This window comes from Myodes glareolus, chromosome 5 (assembly GCF_982192425.1).
Source record: "Myodes glareolus chromosome 5, mMyoGla1.1, whole genome shotgun sequence".
In the NCBI taxonomy this organism is placed as follows: Eukaryota; Metazoa; Chordata; class Mammalia; order Rodentia; family Cricetidae; genus Myodes; species Myodes glareolus.
Window position 1 is genome coordinate 73,192,645 of NC_142030.1, and position 13,518 is coordinate 73,206,162.

General features: G+C 44.1%; 1 long non-coding RNA gene across 6 annotated transcripts in view; it reads left to right on the plus strand.

Annotated features, from left to right (window-relative positions):
- The first annotated feature begins 3,058 nt into the window (after positions 1 to 3,058).
- The window catches only part of LOC125398272 (uncharacterized), a 91,928-nt gene continuing 81,468 nt past the window's right edge, over positions 3,059 to 13,518 (plus strand). For 3 of the 6 annotated variants that reach the window (XR_015737915.1, XR_015737914.1, XR_015737918.1), the window contains exons 1-2: positions 3,061 to 6,668; positions 7,289 to 10,445. This is a non-coding gene — a long non-coding RNA (uncharacterized LOC125398272). Of the gene's footprint in view, positions 6,669 to 7,288; positions 10,446 to 13,518 lie in introns of all 6 variants that reach the window. The other 3 variants (XR_015737917.1, XR_015737916.1, XR_015737919.1) reach the window with 3 other exon arrangements.

The following is a 13,518-nucleotide window of genomic DNA, read 5'->3' on the forward strand; positions in this document are numbered from 1 at the left end:
AACAAATCACACAGTGAGAAAGAGGTTCCAATAGCTTGCTTGTGGTTATGGTTGCCAGGGAAACCACTTCCTTATACAGCGTTTGACAACAGCCACAGGTTTTTTTCTTTTCTTTTTTTCTGTATTTTCTGTCAAATGCCATAGAAGTGAAGTTTGTTCAGAAGCCTGGAGAAGTAAGTTTATAATGAAACAAACCACAAGCCAAATAGAAGTTATAAAAAGGCAGAAGAGGAGAAATTCTGGATATCAACTGCCGTGATGTTTTAAAGTTTGTAAATGAAGCTAAAGGAGGCGTTTCTGCTGAAAGGGGCAGAATACGAGTTGGGAGTAGGCTGTCCTTGTTGAAGCAAGTCCAGGGTCGCACTGGGTTCTGACAGTATGCCATGTTTAGTTCAACAGACAGCCTCACCTCTGCTGTCTACAAACGGATAGGCAGAATCTTAAACATACCTGCTAACATGATCAAAGAGAGGCGTGGCTCTCTTTCCTGGTGACAGACTAGACTACGAGACAAGGCGTGGGCTTCAGAAATGAAGATCTGTTTTCAGAGGCTGGACATTTTCTGCTAGAAAGAAATGAATTGTGGTACATGGCCCTGCTGGAACTCCTTACTGAGAAAAAAGGATATGAGATATTGACAGAGATAAAATCTGTTTTTCAAAAGTAGTTTCCCGAGGCTTGTGAATTTAGAGCAAGATATATACCAGGGAGAGATGAGATTGGTTTGATCCCATAGTATTTTAAAATTTATTATTTTCTCTGTGTATGTGACTGTGTATGTCTGTGTATATGTGCAGGTGCTCATGTGTGTGTGTGTGTGTGTGTGTGTGTGTGTGTGTGTGTGTGTTGGCATGCACATGCCTGAGCATGCTTCCAGAAGCTTGAGGCCAACTCCGGGTGTCATCCTGAGGAATGCTGCCACCTCCTCTGATCCAGGGTCTCTCATTGGCCTGGAGCTTAGGAATTAGCTTCGAGTGGCTGCCCACTGAGCCCCGGTGATCTTTCCGGTTCTACTTCCCAGCCCTGTGATTATAACGTGTACAGGACACTCAGCACTGTTCTGGGAACTGAACTCAGGTCCTCACGCACGCACAGCAAATGCTTTACTGCCCAGCTGTTCTCCGACCTAAACCCTTTATCTGAAGTTGGGGGTGGGGGGTTCTCATTCATAAGTGAAGAACACTGAACTGGAAGTTGAATGATTTTGTAGAGAAAAGGAATAAATTGATCATAATCCGAGTCTGTCAGCCTACAGAAAAGGACCTGATTTGAGAGACACAAGCAATTTGAAATGCTGCAAGTCAGAGGAAAGTCCAAGTGGAAGGGACAATTTAGGAATAGATTCTAATGTCTAGAAAATGTTTCATCCTTGATTGAACATTTCCTCCTGTATTTAGTAAACCATTAAGTTTATATAAATTTAATTTATCTAAAATTTTAATTCATTGATGTGTACTGTTTCTCTGAGGAGATGTGAGCAAAGGTCTATTCATCCAGACAGGGCCTCAACAAGGACCAGAGAGACGATTCCAGCCATGTCTTGCTTGGCAAGCCAATGAGCGTTACTCACAGGAGCATGGGTGAAGTGTTACTTATAGGAACATGGCCAAGTCATGAGAGCCGTGTCACAGACGAGCCTACCCCAGCATGAATGACAGCTCACACAAGCTGCCTCCCTGGAACTCCCCGGCAAGTTATAGGCAGCTCCACAGGAAGCTCTCCTCACCCCAGTGATTCTGTCCCGCTTTAATAGCCTTGGGTAGGGAGGGGCCTTGTGAACTTTGTGGCTTTCTGAGCTCTCTGTGCCTTGTAAGTTTCCTTAGCTTCCTGGATCTCATGAACACACTTCAATTCAGAGGAAACAGCTACAGAGCATAGACGCATAGCCATAGCAGATAGCAGAGTCAAGTTTCATGTTTATTTTTGTTTTTGATTTTCCACTGTTTGGGTGATAGACTTTCAAAAACAATTGATTCATCACTGCCCATCTTCTCGGGTCAAAGTGCTTCTGATTGCTAGAGATTGCAGAGCGGTTATCCCAGTGCCTCTAATTCCACCACATTGTTATACAGAAGATTAGAAAAACCAAAGAGAATTCTTAGGATATTTTTAACGATAAGATTAGCTAACTTCAGGAAAGAGAATGTTGTAAAAACGGAGGCAGAAGCTAACTAGAAGAGAAGAGGACGTTTTGTTTTCCTTTGTACAACAGTCAGACAGCACCTGAGTTAGGTGTTCAGGAAATACACACTTTAGCTTAGGAGGCAGATCTATTTGCTCAGCGAACATTTTTGGAGCATCTGTATTTTCAGTATTGTGGATATAAATGAAACAAAACTTCCTCCCGAATCTCGTAGTCTAGTGAGAGGGAAAATATACAAACAAAAATGCAATCTGCTTAGGTCGGGGAGTGGTGAAATCGAGTTCCAGGGCAACCAGGGCTACACAGAGAAACCCTGTCCAAAAAAAAAAAAAAATCTCTGCGTAAGCAACATTATGAAAAATATACAGGATTCAGATTTAGATTCCCACCAATTGGCCAGGGTCCTTCAGCTCGATGTTCTGGGACTGAAGAAATCCTTCTCTCTTCCTTCCTCCCTGCCTCAGACCCCACTGCCCCCAGGTCTTACACATCCCGACTGTAGCTCTAGCTACAGGTCTCAGGCATCTGTATTTGCTGTGCGGATGCAGGTGGGGTCAGAAGGGAAGCCACGGCTCTGACTCCGACCCGCGCTCTCCTTTTCACAGTCTACAGATTCTCAAGTTTTCACTTTCTTTTCTGTTCTCATGTTTTTCTCCATCAAACTCTACTTACACTGGTTAGTTCTCAGAATCGGAGTCCATATACACAGACACATAACACAAGCTCGCTTCACTCAATGATGAGACATTATATATAATAGTGGTCCCCCAAGACTCCACTGGTAAGTGACAGGCAGCCATCTTAGTCTGTGCAAGTGCACCCCATGGTGTTCACAGAAGGACAGAATCTCTTGGTGACACAGCTCTCAACATTTCTCCCCCAGGAAGCGCTCAGGACTGTCGTTATGAAACTTGATTTTTCATCCCGAAACCATTTAGAGTTCAGGCTCTCTGCCTGGCTTCACAAACATAGTTAGCTGTTTTATGACAACCTTAGTTATTTATTTTCCTATTTCCAGTGTTTTGAATTCAAGCAAATATAACGCGTTCCCCATGAAAGGCCTCAGCAATGTTCCCTCCCTTTGCCAGCTCATTGGAAATAGCTGTAAAGTCCTTTTCCTTCCTCTTACCAAACACCCAGGGCCAAGTTCTCTCTGAGGCTCCAGTGAGAAGCGCTTCACACACTGACTCCCTGTGTTTAAGGAAGGAAAGGAACACGTTCCGGCTGTGTGTGGCTCCTTCTTTCTCTCACCCAGTGGTGTCCTTCCTAAAAGTTTCTGCTTTCCAACTAGTAAGTGTCTCTGATCTATCGTTCTGAAACAAGATAAATGATTGTTATTCTAACTTTCTCAGTGTCTTCCGGAATAAGCAGGATAGGCATTACTGTTACATATAAGAAAACTGGGGAATTGATCCAGTGCATATGGATACTAAAGCAAGAGTCAAGGAGAAGATCCCAAGGAAGCAAAAGATGAGTGAGTATGAGAAAAACAAACTCATTTTCCATAGCGCTTATTTTCCATTCTGTTTGCCTTAGAGTTAGTTTCCACCGTTTGGTTTCTTTCTAGTTGTCCTGACAATCAGGCCCCAGACAGTAAAATGAGTTTGGTCCCATGACCCTTGACTGCCAGCTCTGTGGTTGGAGTGACTGACTCCTCTCTAGTTGTGTTGTGCCTGATTGGGGTGACACCATCACATCCCAGGCTGCAGGCGAGGAATGAGTAAAGTCTAAAGCCGGTGGGTGGAGTCACAGATCAGGTTGCTTTCTCAAGGCACACTCTGACTCTCTAACCTAGTCGATTACTAATTCACTAGACAGGTCACTTGTCTGTGACACATTGTTACGTTGGAATATTGGGTTGTTAGGCAACATGTAAGAGATAACAAAGGAACAAAAGCATGTTTTCAAGTTTCAACCCACTAAAAGGTTTCAACGAGTCTACTACGCATTTGTTTCAGTTGGTACTTTCCAACTCTTGAAGTCTTCTGTGGAAATGACTATAGTATTAAGGTGTCTCTCTTTCATCTCCTTTTTAGTTGTAATTAATTTATATTACCATTAAACAGTACTTTATGCACCTAGGATGCTTAATCTTGACAGTAAGCTTGGCTGTACCGAGAAGTCCCTCAGAGGTTGGCAAAGCACTCCTCTGGGTACACCTGCTGGGGGAGTCCAGAGAAGACGAAGTGAAGGGAGAAGGCCCACCCTGAGTGTGTGGCTCCCAATGAAACAAGAGGAACGGGCTGGGGACCGATGACACAGAAGCAGAAAAGAAGAAAGCCTATGAGGACAAGTTCCCCCCTCCCCCACCTCCTTCTCTCCCTTCTTTGCCTTCTTTCCTCTCCATCTTCTTCTTTGCCTCCACAACGAGCTGTGGCCCTCTGTCGCACCCTTTCTGCCTCAATTAACTGCCTAGGGGGAAAATCCTTAAGATTTATTAAGAAGAAATGTACATAGATAATCTCACATTCAAATTATATTGGGAAAATTAGGCAGACCGTTCAAGCCAAGCCCAAAGTAAACATCTTCTAACCTGACTCCTTGCCCCCTGCCAGCTCCTGCTTATGTGGGAGGTGTTGCTCTGCTTTTCGATTCTCTTGTGGTTCCTTCAGGTCGGGTTCTAGCCTAGCACCAGGTCCTTAGTCGCTTACAGAAAAGGTCAAATCTAGATGGCTACAAACCAATGGGCATAAGAAAGAAATCCTCTGGGTCCCCTGAATCCTGGGACCCCAGTGGAAGTCACATCTATCCTAAATTGGATTAAATAGCTGCTGAATGCCCTATATGGGCTTTATGTACTATAAAGGCGTACCAGGCTCAGGATCTGCAGGCGTTACAGATGACTGTTTCTTATGGGAGAGGAGAGGCACCGAGTGACTTCGTATGACCAGCTAATCATGAATAGACAGCACAGCTCGAGAGAATGTGACTTAGGAGGGTGTTTGTGACAGGCAGAAAGCAACGACACAGGAGTCGTGCTGCCCTCTGAGCGCAGGTGCTGAGAACCCGCTAGGACGCCCAGTCAGAATATTTGGAGTTAGGCCTAAGATTATACACCACCATCAAACAAACAAAACAAACAAACCAAGAACGCCACAGGAGGTCGAAAGACACAGCAGAGCCTTTATTATTACAAGAAAAGACATTTTATGGAATAGTTGCATGTTTAGTGCCCCGTGGGTGGGTGGAGAAACAACAGACGTTTAGTCAGTGCCTGCTTGGTTGCATGAATGACTGTGCTAAGAATCAGGCAGAAGCAGGGTCCTTCGTGATAGCTAAACTAAGCTCCTGTTCTCCCGCCCTCACCTGAGCCGCTTTACAAGGCTACCAGTTCCTCGTCTAGAGGATGCGGCGGAACACGAGGATAGGGATGAAGGACAAGCAGAAGATGACAACGGAAGACTGCATCTTGAGATGCTTCCAGTAACGTCTGGTCTTCCTCCGCTTCCAAAAAAGAGACAGACTGGCATTTTGTTCCCTCCAGTCAGCTAACGGCACGTGCCTGATGAAAACCAATTTGTGAATCTTTCCCGGGCTCGGTCCCAGAGCACAGAAGCTGCCATTAAAGTGGTGTAAATGACAAATATGTGGCCTTATGGGACCTCCACAGGAGTTCCCCAATCAGCTCAGCTGCCCTTCAGGGCTTGGCTATAGCTCCCTCCTATTTGGAACAATTCAAACTTTCCGCCATTACGGCAGGAGGGCAAGTTGGTGGAGGAGGCTGAGTCTAAAACTTGAGAGCTGCACTCTTGTCTCATATCATAAAATGAAATGACCGAAAGGAGTTCACCCCATTGTGGTAGCGCGTCCAGAATGTCTGCATGCTTTTTCTGGATTCTTGGATTGTTTCTCTCCATTCAAAGCAAATGTGTGGCTCTGACTTAGCAGACTGCACTTTGATATTTGACTGAACTGGGATCTCCAACTGTGTCATGTCAGAGGATGAGAAAAGCCGCTGAGAATCTTGAGTTGACACTTGAGATCTGTATTGTTAATCTCTGTGGTAAGATGGCTGAGGCTCAGACTCATGGAGACAGCTATTTTTGGCTCCCTCTATGGAAGGGGAAACACCTTCCGAGCTCCTGAGGAAATTGCCTAAATTTACAACCACAGTTATGGAGGGTATAGTCAGAACAGATAGCAACAGGTGGGGAGGCAGAGCAGGAAGGAACAGAGAGAGAGCAATGTGTCCGGCTCAGTCATAAAAACGAGGAACAGATGCTGTGGGAGGGATGGAGCAGCTCAGGGGTTGAACTGTTACAAGTTATTCACCTGAGGTTCAGTCACAAATTCTTTGAAGTTTGGGCCAGTTCTCTGAGTCAGTTGTCTACACAGTGGAGATCACCTTAGAAGCCCAGAATAGTCCTAGGATTTTTATCCCTGGTGTTTCTTACTTACAGCCTCACTCTTCTGAAGACAGGCTCTCAACTATCCAACCATGACTGGCTGGCTACAATATGCTCTGAAGACCAAGCTGGCCTCAGACTCACAGATACCTGCTTGCCGCTCCTCTAGAGTGCTGAGAGTAAAGTCATTTTTAATTCTACTGTTAATATTAAAAGCATTTTAAATAGTCATACTTCTTTTTAAGTAATAACTGTATTTGTTTTCTGAGAATTTAAAACAGTATATCTTGACTCTATTCAGTCCCCTCTCCCAACTCCTCCCGCATCCTCCACCATCTTCCGCATTTCTTATATACTTGTGCTATCTATATTCGTTAGATAATCTTTGGCCATCAAGTGGGATTTAATTCTTCTAAATAAAATTTGTGGGAGGTCATTGCTTTATACTAGACTCGCACAGTGGGGCTCATCAGGCCAAGCAGATATAAAGTCGTTGTTGTGGGGTATTCACTAGATTGCTCAGACATGGGCTTAGGTCAATAGAAAGTCTGTTAGCTGACTGGAGATTCCACTGAGTCTTCAGATTCCCAGTGTAACACCGAGCTTTTCTTGGGGTAAGCATAAAACACACAAAAAGAGAGAAAAAAAAAACTCGTATTCTTGGTTGACATACTTTAGTTAACAAGAACAGTTAGACAGAAGTGGAACTGTAGGAGCCAAAAGGCAAGGTTCGTGCACTTAGAAACTTTCCCAGAACTATGGACTTTGATGGATTACGTTTTTGTTTTTCTTTTGGCAGGTGGTGTTATCTAGGTGCTGAGTTTGGTGGCCTGAATGGCCCTTCTATCCTTACCTTAACTGGGGCTATGTCATAGTCATTGTGTGAAGAAGCTCACCAACTCGGGAGTAGACGCTTGTAACCCATGGCCAAGCGTCAGTTCCAGCTCTGACCTTCTGGCTTCACGGCAGACCCTGACTCAGCTAGGGTGGGCAGCTCACCTCTGGGCCTCACTTCTGTTTGAGTTGTCAGACTCGGCCTGGCTGCGCTGTCATCTCTGAGTTTGTTTCTTTGCCGAGAGCTGCTGGGTGCTAGACTCATGGATGAAAGCCAGTTAAGGTCTTGAAGTTTGTCATAACTGTGTCTTTTGACTGTGCCCCATGAGTGACAGCATTTAAATGAGCAGGTTTATTAATTTCAGGAGGTCGAAAGTTACACAGACTTTGGGCGAGTTTGCCTGTGGCACCTTTACCCCCGACAGAAAACAAATGAGTATTGGAACCATGATCTCCATGAGGGACCTTGGTTCCGTTTACCCCCACTTTGCAGAGCATCGGGAAGCTCTGGGAAATGTCACAGTTTGGACTCTAGAGAAGGGTGTTCCTCTGAAGGCACAATTGTGAGGAGATACAGATAAAGCATCTTACAGCCCAGGAGCCCAGACTTCACTGCAGAAGGTTACATTTTTCTTTGATAACAGAAACAGCCGAGGAACCGCTCTTCCGAGGATGAATGAGTTGCATTGTGATTTTTACAAATTGTGCTTTGCTTGCTCTCCCTGTTTGCTCTGTGCCTGTCTCTTCACAACGGCCAGAGACCGGAAAGGACTTTGATAACAATCAGGGGAAGGGCAGCCGAGGTCCAAGTCCTGACTGAGAGGGTGAAAAACAGAAAAGTCTGTGTGACTCAAGACACTTTAAATGAAATACACCTCTTACAGACGATGCTGTGCAGATGTCTGAGGTACCAGACCGAGCATTTGAAAAACACTTCACTTTCTCTTCCTGAGCCCTGGAGCTTTAGCCCTCTGAATTATTAGTGTCACTTGCAATCTTACTGGAACATCTATATTGGCTCTCAGTAGAGACCAGTTTTTCAAAAATAATCACCCTCTGTACCACAAGAAGGAGACATTTCCCTCTATGTCACCACACTTGCCTTCAGGAGCCTTCTGCCTATGGTTTTCTACTGATAAACAGTGATCCAGCTCTGATAATTGATCGCGTTATTCTGGGGGAACTGCTGTGTTCCATGTGTTACTATTCATCTATCCAGTACCTATTTATCAAACACTTAGGAAATAGAAGCTCTTTGGTGGATGACGGTAGGAATGGCAGGATAGACAGGCACAGTGTGTCTGGCTTACAGAAGCCTACGATAAAACAGCAAAGGAAGACACCAAACAAGGAAATAAAAAAATTATCTAGGAGTGTTGTAATAAAAGGAGACTCTGACACAGGGGACATAGCAGAAGTACACACCTAGTGGCTGTAAGGGAAGCCAGAGAAGCCTCCCCATCTCACCCTTGCCCAACCAGGGCAAACTGGGAGGAAGTGAATTCAAGAAGGAGTAGCTGAACACAAGAGGAGGCATTGAAGTGGGGGGGGGGGTTGCAGAAACAGGGGAGTGTCTGCCTAACACTCTCAAGGAGCTGTGAAAGAGAAACCCAAGAGATGGGCTTCTTCCTCATGAAGTAACACCACTGATAAGAAATAACATGATCACTTTTTCACCAGACCGACCCAGTAGACATTAGACGTGGAGTGGAGACCAGGGGCCGCAGGAAAGTGGCTGCTTTAGCAACAGTGGACCAAAGAATGTGACTGACCAAGTCCAAGAGGAGATTAGCCAGCACAAGGTTTAGAAGCAGACTGTCTGGGAGATAAGAACACTTAAATACCTTTTGATAATGAGCATTATCAATGCTTAAGTGGGGGAGAAAGGGTACAGGAGCTTTTCTGTTGCCAGAACTGACTACTTTTGTTCTCTATTCCAACAGAAACATGGAAACCTCCAGGGTGACTGGGATCAGCCAGAAGTCACAGCATACGTAGATGGTATAGTATTAGGTCTACAGGTTGTTACATGAGGCAGGATGCTTCCTATCTAATCAGAGCCTGCGATGGGGCTCTGGAAAAGTCGCAGTAAATGAATGAAAAAAATATTTTGCCCTTATGGAATTTTAGTTGTGAAGTTAATACAAACTAGATCTGTACACTGAGAAAAGCGCCGGGAACGAAGGTGACACACAGTGAGGTAGAGCTGGGGAATGTGAATCAGTCACACAGATGACCTAGGGGGAGGGTGTCCAGGGCAAGCATCAGGAAACAAAGCCGTGGGTAGGAAAGAGGGGGTCACCTGACGACAGGAGGCCTGAAGATCCAGGCCTGCAGGCTGTGTGGAGAACACAATTGATTTTGAGAGCTTAAGAAGTTATTAGCGCTTTTTAAAAAAATTTTGATATTAGTGCTTTTAAGGCAAGAGACTTAAAAGGTCTAGGTTGACATTTTTTACAATGTCGTTCTGACAATTGAATAGAGAGTCAAGTGGAGAGGACTTTCCAGTTGTCTAGAAAGACAAAAAAAGGCTTAAGTGATAAAAGTTAATTAATCACTACCTTTATATCCTTGGAAGTAGTTTTTCTTGAACTATTTGTTTGGCAAGACTTGGATAAAAGTTGCAGAAAATGTATTACTAAGTTGATACATTTTCAAAATGAAGAAAAGGGTCACGCAGAAGGGACTGTGGAGCGTTGCAGCTTGCCTTCTGCTGTAAACAGATCTCTTAATAATCTCTCCGGCCCATCTATTTTTGACACTCCTCAAAGCAAAAAGCTCATTTTATTCCCAAGCACTTCAACACTTAAACAGTTCTCTGGGAATCCATGGTTTTTGGAACTCATTTTTTTCCCTTTTGTACTACGTAGTTGAAATATATCCGTTTAAATCTGCCATTTGATGCGCTTGACAAAGGACAGGCTTGTGCACACCCTGCACTCTTTCTGTCCTCTCCCTTTGGGTCTCCGATGAACATCCTGGGATTTTTCAGGACTACCTTGCAGCTTTGCAGTTTGTTCTCTCTCTCCTTCGGGTTGGGCAGTCCGCTGCTAACACTTCACTTCCTTCTGCTGATGGCATCCTGCTGTTATCAAGGTTCATGAAGATTTCTGAAATTTCAGGTTTGTATTTTTTCAATTCTAGAATTTTTCTTTTAACTTTTTGTCATAGTTTCCTTTCTTGCACTTTAATTTTTGATGAATGTGTGTGTGTGTGTGTTATATTGTGTTATATTGTGCAGGATTCCATAGACACTTTAAAATCCTTACCTGCTAATTTTAGGAGCTGGGTCAGCAGTCTCCATCTATTTCCTTATGGGTTGATATGGTTCGTATTCCTCTGTTTCATTGTACATACAGTGGTTCTGGATTGTATCTTATGTGCAGGTAATACATAGGTTCTGAATTCTGTTATCTTCTTTATGAGAAGTGCTAATTTATCAGTTGAATTTTCGATTAGTGAAGACTGGACTAAAATGTTTACTAAAATGTCTTGTTTTTACTATGGTTTTATAGTAATACATTTATTTCTCATGGTGGAGGATGGCAAGGGTGGAGAAATCCCAACATCATTTCACCTTCTAATGTAGTTTTTGCTGCGTGCCTGAAATCTGCCTTGGACGTATGTTCTTCAGGGGTCAGCCAAAGATTTGGGGAGATCACATCCACTGAGACTTTGGTCCTGCTTTTGTGGCTGTCACATCCTCTGAACGCCTCTCTTCACTCTCCAGGGATGTGGCTCCAACAAACTGTCCCCTGGCTCCTTCAGTCCCCAGTAAGTGTAGCTGTCCTTGCTGGGCTCTGATGGAGCGTTACACAAAGGTGTCAGCCTTCAGGTTCAAGGCTGACAAGTGAGAAGCAGGGCTGGTTACTGTGCTCAATGTGGCAGCTCTGCTCCACTCTGTCTGCTTTCTGGTTATTCCATAGCGCCTTCAGAAAACTGTTTTTATTTTATTCAGAATTAGGTACTGTTATCTGAAGCTCATCCAAAAAGAGCCATCTAGCTAAACCTAAAAATTTCAACTTCTATTCTCAGAAGTGTGTATATAGCAGCTTATTAGTTTTCCCAGCCCAGTCAGTACCGTAAGCCACTCTGGTAGTTAGTTTCTCTTGCTGGGACAACATACCATGACCAAGGCAACTTGCAGAAGGCAGGGTTTATTTGGGGCTTATGGTTCCAGAGGATAAGAGTCCATGACCATCATCACAGGGAAACCCGGCAGCAGGCAGGCGGGCAGGCATGATGCCAGAGCAATAGCTGAAAGCACACGTCTCGATCCACAAATGGGAAGCAGAGAGAGCTAATCGAGAATGTTATGTAACTTTTGAAACCTCAAAACCTACTCCAGTAACAGACTTCCTCTAGCAAGGCCATACCTCATAATCCTTTCCACACACTACTTCTAGCGGGGGACCAGGTATTTCAATGCCCAAGACTATAAGGGGCATCTCCTTCATCACCACAGTTAAGCTGTTGTGTAGACAAGGAAACTGATGCTTAGAGAAATTAAGTCACTTTCAGAGCATATTGCTGGGGAATACAGAAACCTACGAGATAGATCTTCAAGCATTTCTTAAAGTAAGAGGTTAGTGGTAGGCACAGAAATAAGTGGACAGACTTGAAAACTATTAGTTTTGTGGTTTGACTATGAAGGGTCATGTGTTGAACACTTGGTTCCCAGTGAGTGATATTGTTTGGGAAGGTTGTGGAACTTTTCGGCGGAACTTTTCTAGGGAAAGTAGATCAGGAAAGGTGGGCTTTGAGGGTTTATAGACTCCTGCCACTTTTGGTTCACTCCCTGCTTACTAACTGCTCATGAAATGGAATCAACCAGGCACCCAATCCTGCTCTTGTGCCCTCTCCACCATGATGGACTGTGTCTCTTCAAACTGCAAGCCAAAACAGTTCTTCCCTTAAATTGTCTCTTGTTAGGTGTTTTGTCACAAGAATGAGAACAGAAGATAAAGCAATTAGGGAACCAGATTTTTTTCTGAGATGTGGCAGGATTAAGTCTGAAAGAGGGGGCAGAAAGGAAGAATCTAAGCCTGTATCCCATGTTGGCCAATGGGATCCTTGGTGATCTAAGTTATAGGGGTAATAAAAACTGAAAAAAAAAATCAAAAGATTTTGCTGTTGTTTGAAGAAGTGGGCATAGGAGCATTACAGATCTTTTAAGCTTGAGGTTCTACTACACATTTGAATAGAGTTGCCCGAATACAAACTTGGAGCTTGGGAGTGGGTTGGTTCATGCTGGAAACACAACTTTCGCAGCCGTCAGCATATGGATGTCCTTTAAAGCCATTGGGTGTCGTGTGATAACTAAGGCAGAAATACAGAGAGGGAACAGATGGCGGTTTTTCTGGACATTTAACTTCAAAAGGGGCAGAAGAATTTGGCAAAAGAGCTGAAGGAAGAGCAGCCAGTGATTCTGAAGAGGAACCAGAGGAACGCGGTGTCAGGAAAGCCAAGAGAAGAGAAAATGTTGAGAAGAAGGAGGTGATGATGTGCGAAGCTGCTGGAGGGGAGGGAAGGTGAGGGCTAGTGGGTCTAGGGAAGCCGGCTGCAGAGAATGAAAGTTGGAACACAGAACGGGAACTGGTTTTGAGTAAGCAGTGTTTGAATGAGGACGTGGAGGTAGCAGAGCCTGCATCTTTATTTAATAATGTTTGTTGTGAGTTGAGCGTAGAGGAAAGAGGAAGTTTTTTTTTTTTATGTGAATAGGAACGATGCAGTAGGGAGAGATTCTTATCCAACTTAATCATTAACCCAAAGCAGTCACTTGGGCTTCTGCATGTTAGAACAAAATGGAAATTTGCCTTTCTGTACCTGTCCTATTTCACTTGATATAATGTCCTTCAGTTTATCCTTGTGTCTGATCTCAGAGAGGTAGAGAGTAGATGGTGGGTACCAGAACTTGGGAAGGGGGTGGAGGCAGGGGAAGATGGACAGAGGATTGTTTGTTGTATCGCTAGACAGGAGCAATAGCCCCTAATATTCAATAGCACAGCAGGATAATAATAGCTGATAATAATTAATTACATATTCAACATGGCTAGTTAGTACAGGAGAAAATTTAAATATTTCTAACATAAAGTCGTGATAAATGTCTGAGATCAGGGCCAACGACCCTGATCTGATCCCTACACATTGTACACATTTACTGCACCGTCACACTGCAGCCCATAAATGTGCTCA